The sequence below is a fragment of the Physeter macrocephalus genome, chromosome 2 (assembly GCF_002837175.3).
Source record: "Physeter macrocephalus isolate SW-GA chromosome 2, ASM283717v5, whole genome shotgun sequence".
Taxonomy (NCBI): domain Eukaryota; kingdom Metazoa; phylum Chordata; class Mammalia; order Artiodactyla; family Physeteridae; genus Physeter; species Physeter macrocephalus.
In genome coordinates, this window is record NC_041215.1 from 50,663,266 (window position 1) to 50,683,071 (window position 19,806).

At 37.7% G+C, this 19,806-nt stretch overlaps 1 protein-coding gene across 1 annotated transcript in view; it reads left to right on the forward strand.

Moving 5' to 3' along the window:
* The window catches only part of ARHGAP15 (Rho GTPase activating protein 15), a 590,590-nt gene that overhangs the window by 400,588 nt on the left and 170,196 nt on the right, over window positions 1-19,806 (forward strand). The window lies entirely within an intron of this gene.

Sequence of the window (19,806 nt, forward strand, 5' to 3'; positions counted from 1 at the left end):
TTTCCATAGATAGAAAAATAATTTAAAGGAACATTCTTAGGAAGACCACAAAAAAAAAAAAAAAAAGGGACAAGGAAGACTGGCATTCTTTTTGGAAGATATTAACTATGAAGCTTCCCAAGCCCATAAGCCAATGGGAGGACTATGAGACACTAAAGGAAGAACTGACTGGGAATTTTCCAAACTGGTGTTCCTTAGTACACAATAACAAATCTTCCCTCTAAGCATTTCTCTGAACTGGAGGAAGTTACTTCTTACCAGGATTTTAGACATGTTTTCCATAGATAGAAAAATAATTTAAAGGAACATTCTTAGGGACACCCTCCTTCACTTTTTCACACCCGGAGGAACAAAATATATAAATGCCATAAATCTACATGGCCAAGAATCTTAATTGGGTATGTGGGTGTGTGTACGTGTGTGTTCGTATGATTGTGTGTGTGTTATTTTTAAATGGAAGAGGATTTTTTCCCATTAATTTACAGTCTTGTACTTTGCATACCTTTATTCATCCAGATCTTATTGACATAATGATCCAAATTAAATATTGGCTTAAAGAGATGAACTTGCTTATTTTGAACATACTAAGAATAAGCTCCATTGAAAATAAACCATTAGAGAAAACAATTTTGTGTTGCCAACTATATCTAAACTACTTTTTTATAGATTTGTACCACAAAGCAAAGAAAGCAAAGCATTAACTTCAGTAGCTATCCCAGTGCTTTTCATATTATTTGCAGCATCAAAAATTGAATAAATGAAGAGGAAAGCGAGAAAGAATGTGAACAACTGGCAGTTTCACCATGAAATAAGCAATTGTATGAAACAGAAAAAGATCTGGAAAAGGATTTCAAAACTTCTAGTTCTGTTCTCATAAAATAGACCTTGCATCAAGTCAATTCATTTTTCTATTAAGTGAGTTTATATTGCCCTCTTATTATTTTTAAAAAGAGGTATTTCCTTAAGCTTACTCCCCTCTCAGTGCCAAGCACAGCAACAACAAAACAAACTCTGTTATTTGCTTTATCCCATTCCACAGGGCAGTTTTTGGAAAGTTGAATCATTGATATTGCACCTTTCTGGCTTCCATGTGACAAGATTATCTTTTAACAATGATTTATTTTTCCCATTAAAGCTGAAAAGATCACTTGATCGTAAAGTGGCCAGACTCTAACATCGTTGCTTTGGAAACTTTCTTAGACCTTATTTTTTTAGCTACATTGTCAGAGAGCTCAAAGACTTGTATTGCTTTCTGGCTGCTTAAGAACATGTATTTGTCATTAGTAAATAATGGTAAACACAGAGGTCAAAACAATAAGCTCTTCACGTACATATATATTTATATAGTTTTTAGTTTCATGTAGTATTCAAATAACAACTTTCTGAATATAGTCTCTAAAGTAAACAAATTCTGGCTACTTATGTTAAAGCAAATTATACCATCCATTTATTGTGGACTATAGTTTATAATTCATTACATCCCAAGCCATAAGGAACTGACTTAACTGTGTGGTGAAACAATTAAAGACAAGAGACCATCTAGTGGGGAAAGAGCACTGGATAAGCATCGATGCAACTGCCTCCTTATCTTGATTCTGAGCTATTCCGTTAGTCTAATGGAAGCTATTTTAACCCCTTTGAATCACAGACTCTTCATTTTCAAAATGGGAATAATAATGAAAATGTTAGGACTTTAAGAACTCTGAATCAGCCAAGTGATCATCAGTATTAACTTTAATTAAGATGACAAGTGGTTACATGAAATCAGATCAATATTACTTATTTGTGTTAATAATAGCATGATACTAAATATTAATAATCAAATATGGCTTTTAGCTTCCACATGATTGAGTTTTCTCTGATGATAATATGATTATTTTTCTTTGGAGACTCCCTGCTATCCAATGATTTGTCTCATTCCTAGCCAAATTCATAGGAAATCTGGGTTAGCTTTATCTTATCCATAGGCTTTCGGGAGATTCCAGATTCCCAAAGACTAGCCTCATGTTCATTGGAGAGGAGGAGAAAAGTCTACTGAAATTTTAGGGCCTAGTTTAGTTGTGGCTTTTCCATTGGGTCAAGAAATTGAGTCCAGAAACTAAATCTGTCAGAGTTGTGCCACTACCAATCTTCAAGGAAAATCCTAAGGATATTTATAAAAATCCATCATCATCATAAATCATTATCCTCACCATAAGAATTAATGTGTAGTCATTAAAAATTAGTGGAAAAACACACCAAGTTTACTTCTGCTCTAACCAAGCTTTAAAGCACTGGTTCCCAACCCTGACTATATTTCAAAATTTTATTGGTTATCTACTGCTGCCTAACAATATTACCACCAACTTAGCTGCTTAAGCAACACACATTTATTATCTCCCAGTTTTTGTGGGCCAGAAGTCTGGGCATGGATTAGCTGAATTCTCCATAAGGCTACAGTCAAGGTGTCAGCCAGGGCGGGGTCCTATCTGGAGGCTCAACTGGGGACTGGTCTGCTTCCAAGCTCCCATGATTGTTGGCAGGATTTAATTCCTTGTGAGTTGTTGGACTTAAGGTCTCAACATTACTGGCTGTTGGCCAAAGGCCTTGTGGACATTTCCATAGGCCATTTCACAACATGGCAGATTTCTTCATTAAAGCAGCAAGGGATATAGACCAGTGGCTAAAGCAAAGTTATAATCTCTTGTAAGATGTCATGAAGGTTATAACTCAGCATCTTTGGGGCATGCTGATGGTTAGAAGCAAATCACAGTTCGTATCCATGCCCTAGAGGAGGGGATTACAGAAGGCATGAATACAGGGAGGAGGAGAGAATCAGGGATCATTTTAAAGCCTGTCTGCCATGAGACTCAAGTAGTGGAACTTCTTAAAAATAAAGATTTTTGGAGCTCAGTCATAAAAACTCTGATGTAAAAACCTGAGGTTAGAGCTATAAGTATGCATTTTTAAAGAAAAGCTTTCCAGGTGACTCAAGTGCATAGCCAGGTTTGGGGACCCCTGCACAGTATACAGCTAGTTTTATTCTGGCTATTTAGAGGAGACGTGACCTACAAGCCATAAGATATGTGAAGTTTATGTTTGAGGAAAACAGGAATAGACTATGAACCCTTTTTTGTTAACCAATTTTCTAGTGATGAGAAGTTTTCTTTTTGACTATTGATTGATATAATAATGTTAACTAACTTTTATGAACTCTGAGTCATGATTTGGAATATAACTAAGAAATGAATGTCATGAATGTAACACTTATATTATTCATATGATTAAAATTGCTGACATTTTTCACAGCTGCAATCCTTTTCCAATATTATAGATTTTGGAATAAATGAAAAGGAAAGTTGTTTTACCTAAGGATTTGCTAACAAAACTAAAGAGTAAATAATATTTTTAAATGTAACAGAATAATGCTGATGATAGCTAGCATTTAATTGAGAATCTGCTACATGGCAGGTATGCAAAGTTAGAGTTATCTCAAACCCTCATAAAAGTTTGCAAGGTAGATAAACTTTATTATCCACATTATTCACACATGAAAATCATGGTTCAGAAAGTTTAAGTAACTTTTCTAAGGTTACAAAGTTATTATGTCTTGAAGCCAGACGGTGAACCCATTTTAAACTTACTCCAAAGAATATATTGCTCGTTGCTGGATTCAATTTACTATAGGGGAGAGAGAAGCTCTCTCATTTTCTTCTTTTTCACATCAAAGAACCAAAAACCACTTCTTCTCATTATAATACTATACATTCTTGGTTTCCAGTCTGTGGGACTCTTTTATAAAAGGAAACTTCATTTTAAAATGTCCTTTCAATAAATAACCCCTAACTGCCTGTGACTTCATGAAGGGTAGTAAGTTTGATTCATTTTTGTATCCCCAGTACAACAAAGTGCCCACTACTGTTTATGGGTTAAAGATTTGTTGCAACAAAATAAGAGAATGATGAACTTCTTAAACAAATCAACTCTCTATCAAATGGTCTCATTGGTACATTGTGTTAGGTCCTACTTCTTGGATGTCTCGGTAAAGAAAACTCAAGCTGTATCTCACATTTATTTTCTCCCAGACTCCTATAAATTAACACAATTTTAGACTGTGTAAAAAAATCATGGGACAGAAATAAAGAGTGAAAAATCCTGTATTCCCATTCTCTGCCTCAGTAAGACAGAGCTTGAAGAGAGATGGTTTACCTTGTGTCATTGGCAATTGGGCAAGTCAGGCACGACATAGGAAGTAGTGGTGTAACTTCGCTTGCCATCTTGGCTCTCCAGAATGTTGGAAATGACTAAGTAGAGAGAAAATAGGAATTGAATAAATAACAATGAAATTAATTATATTGCTCTTGTTAAGTCCATGCCTTGAATTTTGAATTTTGAAAGTATGCTTTGGTATTTGTTTTCACCCAGGAGGTCCCTGTTGCCAATAATTATGGCTTCAGTGACTCACATATATTTATATGGCACCTCTTTTGCAAGGTGCTCCATGTAGTTTAGAAGGAGTTCCTAACAGAAGCGTGCTATAGGAACAAAGATATTCTTATTACTTCAAAGCTGCTTCTAGAAAGAAAAAGGAACAGGTGTCGGGGCAGGAAGGAGTGTTGGGGGGGTCTCCATAAACTCCCTGAAGAGACGCATCCAAAATTTACAAAGGTAGGGGCTGAAACAACGATCAGATGAAACTCTGAATGACTTAGAGTCATGCAGAACTCAAAACCCATCCTCTCTATGCCCTCACATTCATGGCCCACCAGAGACGGAGTGGCAGATATCCCTGTCAGCTTTCCTTTTCTCTGAGGGTCCTGGAACATCAGGATTGATATGGAACTGAGAGGTGAGCTCCATAAAATAAGATTTTGGCTTTTACATCATTCATTCATTGACAGACACTTAAAAAGTTCTTTCTATGTGCCAGGCAACATGCAGGATGCTGGAAATAGCAGTGAATACAGCAAATGACATTCTCATTGACATAGAGCCTGTATTTCCATGGATATTCCAATCCAGTAGCCAAGAAGATTGGTGGTCTATTCAATGTAAATTGGTAAGAAAATTCTAGGATCTGCAAGCCCCACAGATTCTTTTCCCTTCCTACCTCTCTGATCTCACCACGTACCTCTCTCTCATCTCATTATTTTCCCACCACCCTGGCTTCCTTCCTTCCTTCCTTCCTTCCTTCCTTCCTTCCTTCCTTCCTTCCTTCCTTCCTCAGACACATCAAGCTCATTTCCTTCCCAGGGCTTTGGCTTTTGCTCATGTGTACCTGAAATGTGCTTTCTCCAGACGACGCCCACAGGACTCACTCTTCTCAACATTCGAATCATCTTCTCAGCAAGGCCTTCCATGACTAACACCTCTGAAACATGCCTCCACCATGCCCACCCAGTCACTCTCCACCCCAATATTTGTTTTGTTTTCTTCAGAACACATACTATCTGAAACTGCCTTGCTTCTTTATTTGTTGCTTCAGTGGCTGCCTTTCTCCTCTACACTGTAGCCTCTATACAAGCAAGCTCTTGCCTATTTTGGTCTCTTAAGTATCCCCAGTTCTTACTGTACCTGACACATAATAGCCTTCAAATAAGTATTTGTTGAATATTGAATGAATTCCATAAGGAAATTAATGAATAATGTGGACCACAAGCGATGGTTAGACCCTAATCAAAGGTAACTTTACCTTTTAGGGCCAGAAAAAAATATAGCCTCAAGAAAAAAACAATCTTCAGAATTTGAGAGTCTATGTCCAATCGGTCCAATAAATCACAAACTTCTCCCCACCTCCCATCTCCACCTGTGGTCATAATCTGACTGTCCAACATGGACCACATAAGAAAGACTTGGCAAAAAAAAAGAAGAAAAAAAAAGAGACACCTGTCAAGATGGAAGACCATAGCCAGCTCTAACACCCTGGCCTAATAGGCCAAGAAAGGCTGCCTAAACAACGGGTGACTCCCAATCCAGGTGGTAAGACCACACTCAGGACTGTCATCTGCTTATGTAAATTTCCACAGTGTGATTCCTCTCAGTAATATTGCTTATCCATAAGGCTCTGTCAGCCCCATGTCAGTCTGCCAAAAGCCACCTCTCAAATTGCAAAGCTCAAATTGCAAGGGACTTTCCTGGTCTTACCATACCCCCTCCCCCACAAAAGTATTATAAAATGAAAAGTATATGAGAAGAATCAGGAAAGGAGGAAAATTAGTTTAAGGAATAAAATAAGGCTTTAATTTGCCTAAGGACAACTTGAAATGGAGATTTATTCATTCAGAAATATCTGTTGAAAACCTATGAGTCAGAATCTCTTCTGGGTACTGTGGAGAGCCCAGGGGAATCAGGATCTGATGGAGTGTACATTTTGGTGTCAAGAGACGGATAATAATCAAATACACAAGATGCTTACAGGTCAAGTCAAGAGTCAAGATGGTGACATGATAGAGGATAACCAAGGAGATGAGGGAGATGGTCTTCATTTTGGACAATCTGGGAAGATCTCTTTGAGGAGGTACCATCTGAGTAGAAACTTGCCCTGATAGGAAGGAGAGAGGAACACAAATATGTGGGGGGAGAGGAGAGCAGGCAGAGGAAAACTGGTCTTAGGGAATGAGGGCTTGGATGACATCAGGACACAGAAGTTAGAGAGGTGGGCAAAGCCAGCCCAGGGAGGCCCTTGCAAATCAAGATAAGAAGTTTTGCCTTTCATCCTAAGTTCAATGGAAAGTCACTGGGGTGGAGGGAGGTGGGAGGTAATCAGAAAATGATCTGACATTATTTTTTTTAAATCATTCTGGCTGCTATGAGTATTTATTTTTAAGTCATTCTGGCTGCTATGAGAAGAATAGATTGTAGAAGACAAGAGTAGAAACAGGGGAACAGTTAGGAGGTTATTACAGTAGGTCAGTCAAGATATAATGGTGACTGGTTTACATGAGGTAAACTCCATATTCTACTGTACGTTGTCTCATTTTCTATGTGTGTTTTGAAAAATTTCTTTTAGGCCATTAGGTGCAAAGAGAACACTGATGTCCAGGAGTTAGAAAACTTAGATCAGTTTCCGTATCACCTCTTATTAACTGTGTCCTCTTGCTCAAGTTACTTAGCCTTCACAGGTCAATTTTCTTATCTTTAAAGCAAGACTTTCTGTTCGCTTGAGATGAGTTAATCACATGAAATAATGAACCAGTTATACCGAAAAACGCTACACCATATACCTCGTTCTGTTGTGCTTCACTTTATTGCGCTTCATAGACACTGCCTTTTTCACAAATTGAAGGTTTGTGGCAACCCTGACCAAGTTTGCCATTCTTCCAACAGCATTTGCTCACCTTGTGTCTCTGTGTCACATTTTGGTAATTCTCACAATATTTCAAACTTTTTCATTATAATGATTGTTATGGTGATCTGTGATCAGTTATCTTTGATGTTACTATTGTAATTGTTTTGGGGTGCTGTGAACCACGCCCATGTAAGACAGTGAACTTAATCCATAAACGTTGTGTGTGTCCTGTCTGCTCCACCAACCAGCCGTCCCCTTGTCTCTCTCCTTCTTCATAGGTTTCCCTATTCCCTAAGACACAACAAAACTGAAATCAGGCCAATTAATAACCCTACAATGGCCTTTAAGTGTTCAAGTAAACACTGAAATCAAAAGCTAGAAATGATTAAGCTTAGTGAGGAAGGCATGTCAAAAACTGTGATAGGTAGAAAGCTAGGCCTCTTGCACCAGTTAGCCAAGTTACGAATCAAAGCAAAACTTTTTAAAAAAAAAATTAGAAGTGCTACTCCAGTGAACTCACAAACGATAAGAAGGTGAAACTGTCTTATTGCTAATACAGAGAAAGTTTTAGTGGTCTGGATAGAAGATCAAACCAGCCACAACATTCCTTTAAGCCAAAGCCTAATCCAGAGCAAGGCCCTAACTCTCTTCAGTTCTGTGAAGGCTGAGAGAGATGAGGAAGCTGCAAAGGAAAAGTTTGAAGCTAGCAGAGGTTGGTTCAGGAGGTTTAAGGAAAGAAGCTGTCTCCATAACATCAAATTACAAAGTGAAGCAGCAAGTGCTGATGTAGAAGCTGCAGCAAGTTATCTAGAAGATCTAGCTAAGAAAATTAATGAAGGTGGCTACACTAAACAACAAATTTTCAGTGCAGATGAAACAGCCTTATATTGGAAGAAGACACCATCTAGGACTTTCATAGTTAGAGAAGTCAATGCTGGCTTCAAAGCTTCAAAGGACAGGCTGACTCTCTTATAAGAAGAGGCTAATGTTCTAGTGACTTTAAGTTGAAGCCAGTGCTCATTTCCTATTCTGAAAATCCTAGGGCCCTTCAGAATTATGCTGAATCCACTCTGCCTGTGCTCTATAAATGGAACAACAAAGCCTGGGTGACAGCACATCTGTTGACAACATGGTTTACTGAATATTTTAAGCCCACTGTTGAGACCTACTGCTCAGAAAAAAAGATTTCTTTCAAAATATTACTGTTCATTCACAATGCACCTGGTCACCCGAGAGCTCTGACGGAGATGGACAATGAGATTCATGTTTTCATGCCTGCTGACAGCACCCATTCTGCAGCCCTTGGGGCAAGGAGTAATTCTGACTTTCAAGTCTTATTATTTCAGAAATATATTTCATAAAGCTATATAGATAGTGACTCGTCTGATGGATTTGGGCCAAGTATATTGAAAACCTTCTGGAAAGGATTCACCATTCTAGATGCCACTAAGAGCATTAGTGATTCATGGGAAGAAGCTGAAATATCAACATCAATAGAAGTTTGGAAGAAGTTGATTCCAACCTTCATGAATGACTTGGAGGGGCTCAAGACTTTAGTGGAGGAAGTGACTGCAGATGTGGTGGAGATAGCAAGAGAACTAAAAGTGGAGCCTAAGTCTGTGAGACTGTTTCTGTTTTGTAAATAAGTTAATTTGTATCTTTTTTTTAGATTCCACATATAAGCGATATATGATATTTCTCTTTCTCTGTCTGACTGACTTTGCTCAGTATGACAGTCTCTAGGTCCATCCATGTTGCTGCAAATGGCATTATTTTCTTCTTTTTAATGGCTGAGTAATATTCCATTGTATATATGTACCACATCTTCTTTATCCATTCCTCTGTCGATGCAGACTTAGAGAACGAACTTACGGTTACCAGGGGGAAAGGGTGGTGGGGGCAGGGATAGTTAGGGAGTTCGGGATTGACATGTACACACTGCTGTATTTAAAGTAGATGACCAACAAGGACCTACTGTAGAGGACAGAGAACTCTGCTCAATATTGTGTAACAACCTGAATGGGAAAAGAATGTGAAAAGGAATAGATACATGTATATGTATAACTGAATTACTTTGTGGCACACCTCAAACTAACACGACATTGTTAATCAACTATATTCCAACATAAAATTAAAAGTTAAAAAAAAACATTTTAGAGATTGTAACATAGGAAAAAATGTTTTTATTTTAAGACACATGATCCTCTATGAAGAAAATCCCTGAGGCTACATAAAATAGCTATTACAACGAATAAATTAATTTAATAAAGTCCCGGAAAACAAAGCAGGATGGCTTGATTCCCACAGGAAATGAGAGAATTTTGTTGGAGTGTTGGAACTATTCTGTATGTTGAGTGTACTGGAAGTTACATGATTGTATGAGTTTGTCAAAATGCAGATCTGTACAACAAAAAGAACAAACTTCAGTGTATGTAAACTGAATTAATAAGCAAAGCATTACTGGGAAAAAAAAAAAAGAAATGGAGCCTAAGATGTGACTGAATTGCTACAATCTCATGATAAAACTTGAATGGGTGAGGAGTTTCTTTTTATGGATGAGCAAAGAAATTGGTTTCTTGAGATGGAATTTACTCCTGGTGAACATGCAGTGAAGATTGTTGAAATTGAAAAGAAAAAAAAAAGATTTAGAATATTACAGGGCTTCCCTGGTGGCGCAGTGGTTGAGAGTCCGCCTGCCGATGCAGGGCACACGGGTTCCTGCCCCGGTCCGGGAGGATCCCACGTGCCGCGGAGCGGCTGGGCCCGTGAGCCATGGCCGCTGACAACAGTGAGAGGCCCGCGTACCGAAAAAAAAAAAAAAAAAAAAAATTACATAAACTTAGTTGATAAAGCAGTGGGAGGGTTTGAGAGGATGGACTCCAATTTTGAAAGAAGTTCTACTGTGGGTAAAATGCTATCAAAAAGCACTGCACGCTACAGATAACCTGTTTGTAAAAGGAAAAGTATCAATGTGGCAAACTTCATTGTCATATTTTAAGAGATTGCCCCCAGCCACCCCAGCCTTGAGCAGCCACCACCCAGATCAGCCAGCACGCATCCACATCAAGGCAAGACCCTCCACCAACAGAAAAGATTATGACTCACTGAAAGCTCAGTTGATGGTTAGCATCTTTTAGCAATAAATTATTTGTGATTAAGGTAGGTACATTGTTTTTGTAGACATAATGCTACTGCACACTTAGTAGACTACAGTATAGTGTAAATATGACTTTTATATTCACTGGAAGGCCAAAAAAGCTGTGTGACTCACTTTATTGTGGTATTCGCTTTACTGCTGTGGTCTGCAACAGAACCCACAATATCTTCAAGGTATGCCTGTAGAAATGAAAGTTATGTCGAAATGTGTCCCTGACAACTATCCTGATGGAGACATCTATTTTAATAGGATATAGGATGAAGTATATGTTTTTTAAAAGGAAAGAATACTTGAGAAAGGGCTACTCTCATGTCCTCCTTGGATTATTTAAATGTCACTCAAATTTTCCCTGGATCACCCCAACGCACAAAAACTGTTGCTCCTTTTAAATCCTATATTTTCAGTTTCAACTACTCGATTCACAAAAATCTCATATTGTGTATGTTGTCCTACATTATTAGCAAACATTATGTGCCTATCTTATCTTCTCAACACACTGAACACTTCTTAAGAGCAGAGCTCATATCTTTTAAGTCCGTCGGTCCTACTTCACTTTGAAGAATATCTCGCACCTGATAGAATCTCTATACATTTTAATTAATATATTGATCAGATCCAGAGTTGGGACATTTCATTTAAAAAGAAAAAGCATTTTGCACATGCTAGAGATCACTCTCGACATGGACTGTGTCATTGCATATTGCCAAACTCTGTTCAAGAAACAATGGCAAGAAAAGCATAAAATGTTTGCAAAGTCACTAGGTGCTGGTGACTTTTATTGTTTTTTTTTTCTAAACTGTGTACTAACTTCCTACAATTAATACATGTTTCTCTGCAATAACAGGAGAAATATATGTTTTGTTTTAAAGAATTGGGTAAATCCACTTTAGGAGAATGATGTTCACTCCTTAGAACATGCCAAGGTAATGTCAGTACTTGAGTTCTCTAAAGCATTTTTCAGTGCTGTCTCACTAGATCTTTATAAAAGAGCTCTTCACTTTATAGATGAAGGAAAGTCCCTATGAGTTTAAATGAATTGCTAAAAGTTGCATTTGTTTCATTCAACTGATATTTTGAGAAGGCACTATGTGTCTCCTGGTAATCTAGAGACGAACTGGATTTAAAGTCCAGCTATGGTCTTCTAATGCCTGGCCCCCATCTTGGAGACTCTAAGGCCAGCAGGGTGTCCGATAGTCTACTTAACATAATGTCCATGAGATTCTGAGAAGCTCATTGGAATAATTTTGTTTAAATAGCAGTTTTTCTTGCTGTTTCACTATCTCATCTTTTACAGTTCTCCAAATTGTCTTTTTGTGGTCTCCCCACTCCCTGCTACGTTTTTCCCCAGTGAGTGGCCTGTTCTCCTTTCTACTTAATTCATTCCTTTAATGTTCGGACAACCATAAGGGATTCACTGTCCTCTCTCTGCTCGAGATGTTGGAATTCAATGTCCCATCAGCCACAGGGACTGGAGTATGTATGTATATTATTGTTTGTTTGGTCCCAGTAGAAGGAACAGCAGATCTGTCTTTCTGAGAAAGAGGCACACAGTCATTGGTTCTGCTGACTGGTAAACTCACCTCCTTAAGACAAATCTCACGATTCCTATAAATCTCAACAGGAATTAGCTTCTTCTTCCACTATGTTCCCTTAGCATCTTGTACCTGTGGTTCAGCATTGGTTTTAGTCTATTTTGTATCGTATCTCTCTCCCTTTCCCAACTGTTAGATGCTGGGAAGTGAAATGTGCTTCACACTTACTTCTGGATTTCCCATTATGCCCATGATGTGCCAAGCACATTATAGGCCCTCAGTAAAGTTGTACCTGCCAGAACCTATAATTTCTGCTTGCCAAATACTCAGCCAAGAGAAGTGTATGCCTTGGCATCAGCATTACACTTCTACCCTCAGAGAGTTATCTGACTTGAAACTGGGGTCAGTCGTCAATCAAAGCATAGAGGGACGAAGTGTGGCTGCAGAGCCTTCAAGTCATTCTACCTTCACGTCTGACACCTCCAAAGCCTACTTTCTCCACACTCATACTCACAGCACCCAACCATCTTCTCTATTCCATCTCTCCCTCTCCCTTTTCCCTTACCCTCTGCTGAACTTTATCAGCCCCATTCCCAAGAGTCTGTTCAGACCTTCCAAGGTGACAATCTGTTAATCTGAATATACTAGCTCAGGCTCTGTACTACATAATAGCGTAATATAAGGGGCCTCCTATAACCAGGCCAATAGTGAGGATATCAGGTTTCTACATAAGGTATTTTCAAAACATAATGTTGACTCACCTCAAGTCACACCACTTAGACAACTTGATAGCCAACTATGCCTGGAATTTTATTTTTATGACTCAAGAAAATGTTGTATCTCCCATATGTTTATTCTTACTTCTGAATTAATATAGCACTCCTGAATCCTAAATCCAGGTGTAATTTCTGAGATCACTGTTCTCAATACTAATCTAGTTACCTAGAAATTTCTTCTAATCAAGAATTTTAAAATGTACAAAATACAATTGAAACAAAAAAGACCATGTAAAGAGCCATCTAAAGCACTTTAAAAGTTAAGTATACCAGCTAGATAAATTCAGATCTCCAGATCACAAAAATGAAAATTCAAAAAATTTAGATGTCTTTATATCGGTTTCTTCATTTATACCACCTTGTGTGTTTATAGAAGGAATAGTATTCAGGAACTTTTCATTTCACTGGGATAAGAAAAGAAAATGCTAACCACAATGCAGCCTCATGACTCAAAAGTCTGTAACTGGTATTAATGAACTTTTAAAATGCTAAGTTTAATGCTTACCCCTCTAAGAAAGTCGCCTGAGAGCAAAACCTCTCATTTCTTATCTGCTGAAAGCAATGTGTTTGCATCCCTTACGAAATAAAACGGTTGAAATAGGGTTTTTGAATGGTTTAAAGTTTCAAGGACTCCTCTTGTTCACAGTTATTCCTCTAGAGAAAAGAAATTTATAAAATCACATCCCTTAATGGTCTCTCTGCTTGAAAATGGAAATATTCCCAAATATGTTCCACTGTAGGAAAATCAAAAATAACATGTAAACTACAAATATGTTAGCCAATTGAGAATATTTATTAACTAAATAATTTAATAATAAAGAAAATGCCTACTTGATTAATTGTTACAGAGTAAAAATTACAATAAAACTGTCTTGATCAGTGCTTTGCAGAAGCACCATTACTGTCTGTGCAGTTGTTTAACAAGGATTTAATTGGAAAGATAAGTGAATGCACATTTAAAAGTATTGTTAATTTGCTTTATAATCACCCCATCCTTCACAGTATTGACATCACAAGGCACAAACCCCTTTCTGTTTTACAAGTATTATTTTCCATATGTGCACAATAAATTCTGAAGCAGTAATTGGAAATTTTATGGGTTCCAACATACTTAGTATAGTGTGTTTAGAGGTGCACTCTTCCTTTAAAAGAGGTAACCCAGTTCTAGTTGTTGGAGACAGTGACAAATCTGACTTACGTATTTCCCCCATTCACTGCAGATAATAATCATATGTTGTCCATTTATAGAAAAATGGCGTCTTCTATATTTTATGTTTAATAAAATCAGGATTGAGAGGAGAAAAAAATGTCTGAATTATCTTCGTTCTGTGACCATTTATATTATTTTCTTGAAAATGTGCGTAAACAGTAAAGGATGGTTTCTAGACTGTATGGATGGCTATAGCAAAACATGTTTTTCTGAAAATAGTTGCTCCTGAGTCTGTTAAAGGAGACAAGAAAAGGGGCAAAGAACTTCTTCTAATGCACGATCTCTATTTCTATATCATGACCGCTAGCACACAGACACTCCCTCATCCTCACACACCCTTTAGAGTTTGGAATCATCCAGTCAAAACTCCAATCAGTATGGCTTTCAAAACCCTGTGAGTGTAGGACTTCCCTGGCGGAGCAGTGGTTAAGAATCCGCCTGCCAATGCAGGGGACACGGGTTCAAGCCCTGGTCCGGGAAGATCCCACATGCCGGGAAGCAACTAAGCCCATGCGCCACAACTACTGAACCTGCATTCTAGAGCCCTCGAGCCACAACTACTGAGCGCACATGCCACAACTACTGAAGCCCTCGTGCCTAGAGCCCGTGCTCTGCAACAAGAGAAGCCACCACAATGAGAAGCCTGTGCACCGCAACAAAGAGTAGCCCCCTCTCGCCGCAACTAAAGAAAGCCCATGTGTAGCAACGAAGACCCAAAACAGCCAAAAATAAATAAATAAATTTATTAAAAACGAAAAAAACATGTGAGTGTACTACCTCAGATTTCTAGGAGTGGGAACCTTGCTGACTAAGTCCCCATTGCCTAAAGCCCAGAGACCTTCTTTACTGTTGAGTCTAAAGCTGCCTTAGAAGCAGGTAGTGTAGATGTTTTTCCTGTGGACAGCAAATACTTCAACTATACAAGCTTAGAAATTCTTTCGAGGAAAATTTTTGTTAGAATCTTTTTCAGTATAAAACCCTTTGCCCTCTTGATAAAACATGTGACCTCATATTTGTCATGGGAAAAATTATTTTTATCTTTAGCTTGGTTATGCCTGTAAACCTCTAAACCTCTCACATTTACAGTATCTTTTTATGCTTACAGAATAAAATAGATACGTATTGAGTTTCACATGTCTAGAGATTTGCCAATAAATGCTAATAACCAACCATTAATAACAACTCACCAATCACGTGACTCCTTTTTTATTTCTTTCTACGTATATGTGTGAAAAAGAAATAAAAGTAATCTTTAAAGTATGCACATATGTGTGCCTGTGTGTTCTCTCTCTCTCTCCATATGTATAAATATAATTTCTCTAGTAAAATTCTTCCATGCTGAGTTTCACTCTCCCTATTTATGTATGCACTTGTATGTTGTGAAAACCATACACAGGCACACATATGTACACACTTTATTTTTATTTATTTTTAAAATTTCTCCCTTAGAGGCTTGGATTTTAAAATCGTTTGCCTCGGGTGAAAGTGTCTTTGGGACCAAGACCTTTACATGCCCCATTTCAACTTGTCAGAGCTGAGGTTGGTGCAATAACGAAATGTCCAGCTGTCCTTTAATTAACTGAAATGAGGAAAATGTAATGTTCTGATGAGAGAATCAGGATCGTGTGCAGGATAATGGGAAGACTATATGTTTCTGTGCCTTTCTGCATATGACGGAGCCATGGGGTGCAGGAAAGTGATGAGGCCTTTTTATGCTCCAGTAGGGGGAGCTTTCTTTTCCCTACTGTACAAACAGCATGGTGCATGTGTTTAAATACGCCATCCTAAAATGCAGACTTTTCATTTTCATTTTGCAAGTGGGAAATTTCACTATGTGATGGGCACATTACTCTTCCTAGCGACACATTTTGTGCAAACTCATTTGGGAAAGAATAGGAAATTTAGAATACTGCCTTCATATTTCTTCTGGAAATGTTAGCCTGAATCCATTATTTCCAAACCTGATGAGGATTACAGTTCATTTGTATTTCACAGCAACCCATATTGTATTCTGTTTTGGGAAGTAAATAAGAGATGATACCATTCTAATGGTGCCTGTATTTTGTTTTCCATATGAATAGTCCTATTCTGGGGGCAAGAGGGAAGGAAAAGAAACCAGGGACTGGAGTACTTGATTTAGCCTTCTCTAGATGGAATATGTTATTTTGACAAAGAAGTGCCCTGAATTATTTTATAAATAATCTAAACTGGAGGAGGTGGAATATAAACTCACTTAGGTCACTGAGTACATCCATATTCAAATGACAATATAAAAAGCACTGTTTGGTAACACCCAAATCTATATCTCTTATTTAACAAGTTTAAAATACTCATGGACTAACCTGATTTGACAGCAGTGTAGGTGGATGCTTTGTGCCAATGAAGAAATTCTTTATATACAAAATAATTTCCCACCACTACTTCACTGTGCCTGAAATGCCACAATTAGAAAATCAATTCATCAGCTAACGCAGGAAAGGCAAATAATTTTACCTCTTATACTAAACACAGTTGATTATTAGTGGCTGATTGGATGGTTGTGTTAAGAAGGATACTGAAGCATTGTCCTAAAGAGAATGAGTTCTGTGATCCATTAGTGATATGTGGCATTGGCATTAGTTTTTAAAAAGAGCCTCAGTATGCTTGCCACATGTTTTCTGTTTCTGGGTTACAGTATTGCATTAATAAAAATTGATTATTAGAATTCAAATATCATATGAGGTTTACACATTAAAGAAATATAATGAACACAAATCTGTTTATCAGGCAGGATAGCATATATCTTAGGATACCTCCAAGAGAATACAACAAAGAGTAGGAGACTCTGGAAGAGTCAGAAGAGAGGAGGAGTATATGATAGAGAATGAAGAACTCAGAAGTCCTAGAAACTTAAGAGCAAAAAAAAAAGCCTTGACTCTAACAATGAGTTAGATGAAAAAGCCACATTTTACTTAACAATTTTACTAAGACTAGCCCTGTTTTACCCACTAACTAAATCCCCCTTTTGGTATAAGGTATGACTAGACTAGTTTGGTTGGCTCTTGTTCATTATGCAAACCATATATTGAGTTGACTCCCACTGGAATGACAGGAAGTCCAAAATAATCTTCCCGACAGGAAATGTCCCGTCCCACTTCATGACTTCAGCTGATGACCACTGACACTGTCTTTCTGTCTATAAAGCTGTCATTTAACTGTGGATGGAACAAACCCCCTAACTGAGAAATAAAAGCAAGTCACAAATACAGAAAAACTAGGGACTTCCCTAGCGGTCCAGGGGTTAAGACTTCACCTTCCAGTGCAGGGGATGCAGGTTCGATCCCTGGTCGGGGAGCTAAGATCCCACATGCCTCTCGGTCATAAAACAGAAGCAATCTTGTAACAAATACAATAAAGACTTTAAAAATGGTCCACATCAAAAAAAATCTTTCAAAAAAATACAGCAAAACTAAAATGATGTATCTAACCACAGTCTTCCCACTTTACTTTCACTTTGTTTGGGCTCAGGTTGATGAGATTTATTTTCGTTAAGTCACATTTTTTGACAGACCCTTAAAAAATTGATGAAACTGCCATCTGCATTCAAGATCTCAATGTTCAGTTTAAGTTGTCTGTTGAGTTTAAACATACTATCAGCCCATTCCTTATATCAGCTAAAATACAGTCCCCTTCACTTGGGATAACGATGAAATGTTGATTTTTTTCATTTATTGACATGTTTGGTCTCTATGCAGCAGCTGAAAAACTCAGCACCATTAAAGAAAACAAAGGAGTAAATAAAAATTATAAGTGAATCAGTTAGGATTCTTTTGATTTCAAGGAATAGAAAACCAATCCCAATTGACTTAAAATAAATATTTTTTTCTTGTAACTAGAACAGTCAGAAAATAATCCAGATTCAAGGATGACTAAAATTGGTCGCTTAAACAGCTTCATCAGGACCTAGTCTGTCTGGATCCCTCAGCTCTGCTTAGGCTTCACATGGTGGCAAAAGTGGCTGCAATTATCTCTGGGTCAACAAGATCCCCGCTTCTAGTTCATCAGGAATCTCTTTCCTAAACAGACTTGAGTACTAATGACCAAAATTGGCTCATTAACGAATATTCCTGAGTCAACCACTGTGGCTAAGAAAATCAGATGGGCAGATTGGCTTAGACAAACATCACATGGTCCATACTTGGAGGTAGGGGTAGAGTCCCATCCAGAGCACATGAAGTGGGATGGAGGAGAAGTATGTTCCCCCAAGGAAACTTGGTACACTAGGTCCAGAAGTAAGATGCTCTCTACAATGAGTAGATGAACTTTTACTGTTAAGACAATGAATGTCATACCATGGAGACTGGTGTGTGCAAGAGACATCAGGCATCACTAAAGCAATGTTCGTATCTTCAAACAGTCTTCAAACATGCTTAAAACTCTTTAGATAAATCCATTTCATAGGGTTTGGGAGCTTTTTTAAACATGCAGTAATTGCTTTGGGAGATGATGTACACAAACTTTGCTGTAATTGATAGGTTCAGGAAAGGAGTAATTGCATCCCAGTTAAATTGGTTAGCTTGCTGCAGCACAAGCATGGGCCCTAACATGTTCCCAGCATTTAATTAATCTATAATCTTTGAAATGTTGTAGGAGCAAAACCTGCATGCTTTCAAAGTATTTTAGGCTACCAACATTGAAAAAAAATAAATAACCACTTGACTGTGTACAAGCATGGACCAAGATATACAAAATTACAACATAGAGTATTAAAAAGGAGAGACTTAACCTTGGACAGGCAAAGGTGAACGTTGGGAGAGTCAGAATAATGATGTAGAACTACGTACCCCAGAAACAGGTTAAGTTGTGATAACAAATACAGTTCAGCAAAGGGTCTGAAAGAGTAGTATTGTGATCTTTGGTGACTCCGGGATGTTTAGAAATCCTTAATGACTCTCTAGGCATAGGGGAAGGTGATTTTTTGGTTGATGCTTTTGTCATTGTTAGTGGCATCTGTGCATGCGAAGACGCCTTCATACAAGAAGAGAAAATGGTTTTTTATTGTATCACGGACCCATGATAAAGCATTCAAATATAATGCAAATAATTGCAAACTGATGTATCCAGCAGTAAAAAATTGAATAAATAATTTAGCTTTTACACATGGGCAACTCTTGCTAAAAAACTACAAATCAGAATCCTTCTATTTGATTCTATTCTATTTTGTTAATAGATGAACTAATATGATAGGCATTTAATTGTATAATATATTATTAGCCATTTTCTTTGGCATACCATTAACTTTAAATAGTATTAATATTTAACATTTCATAATACACACTACAAAATTCTTATTTTTCCCAGCCAAACAGAAAATGTGCTTTGATAGTAAATATCTTTAAAGTGGGTTGTAAGATCCCCAGTATGCAAAACCTGTTCCATTTATATTGTTTGATCAAAAATACTCAAAATGCCACAGCATACTAAGGCAAATGCTGTAAGATGACAATGATGCCAAAACTGTATTATTATTTTGTAATCAAGTACAATGTGTTGTATAATTAGACATAATTGTATAATTTGAATATTTAAAAGAGCATTTAAAATGTGATAGGAGGCGTCTAAGTACATGGTCTTCTCAGGGGTAGTGAAATCAGAAGGTGTAAAGTTGCCATTCATAGTTGCTATTGAATGGGCGACTAATTCAAACACAAGTTTGCTAGAAGAGGACTCGTAGCTGATTCACATCATGGGCACTATCTTGACAAATCTGAATCTGTTTGAATTTGACCTACCATGGTTTTCTCCCCTTGAGAAAACACTGTCAGTGTTTAGTTAGCTGAGTTAGGGCACAATACTTCTAGTCTCTGCGTGGGTCAGTTTGATCC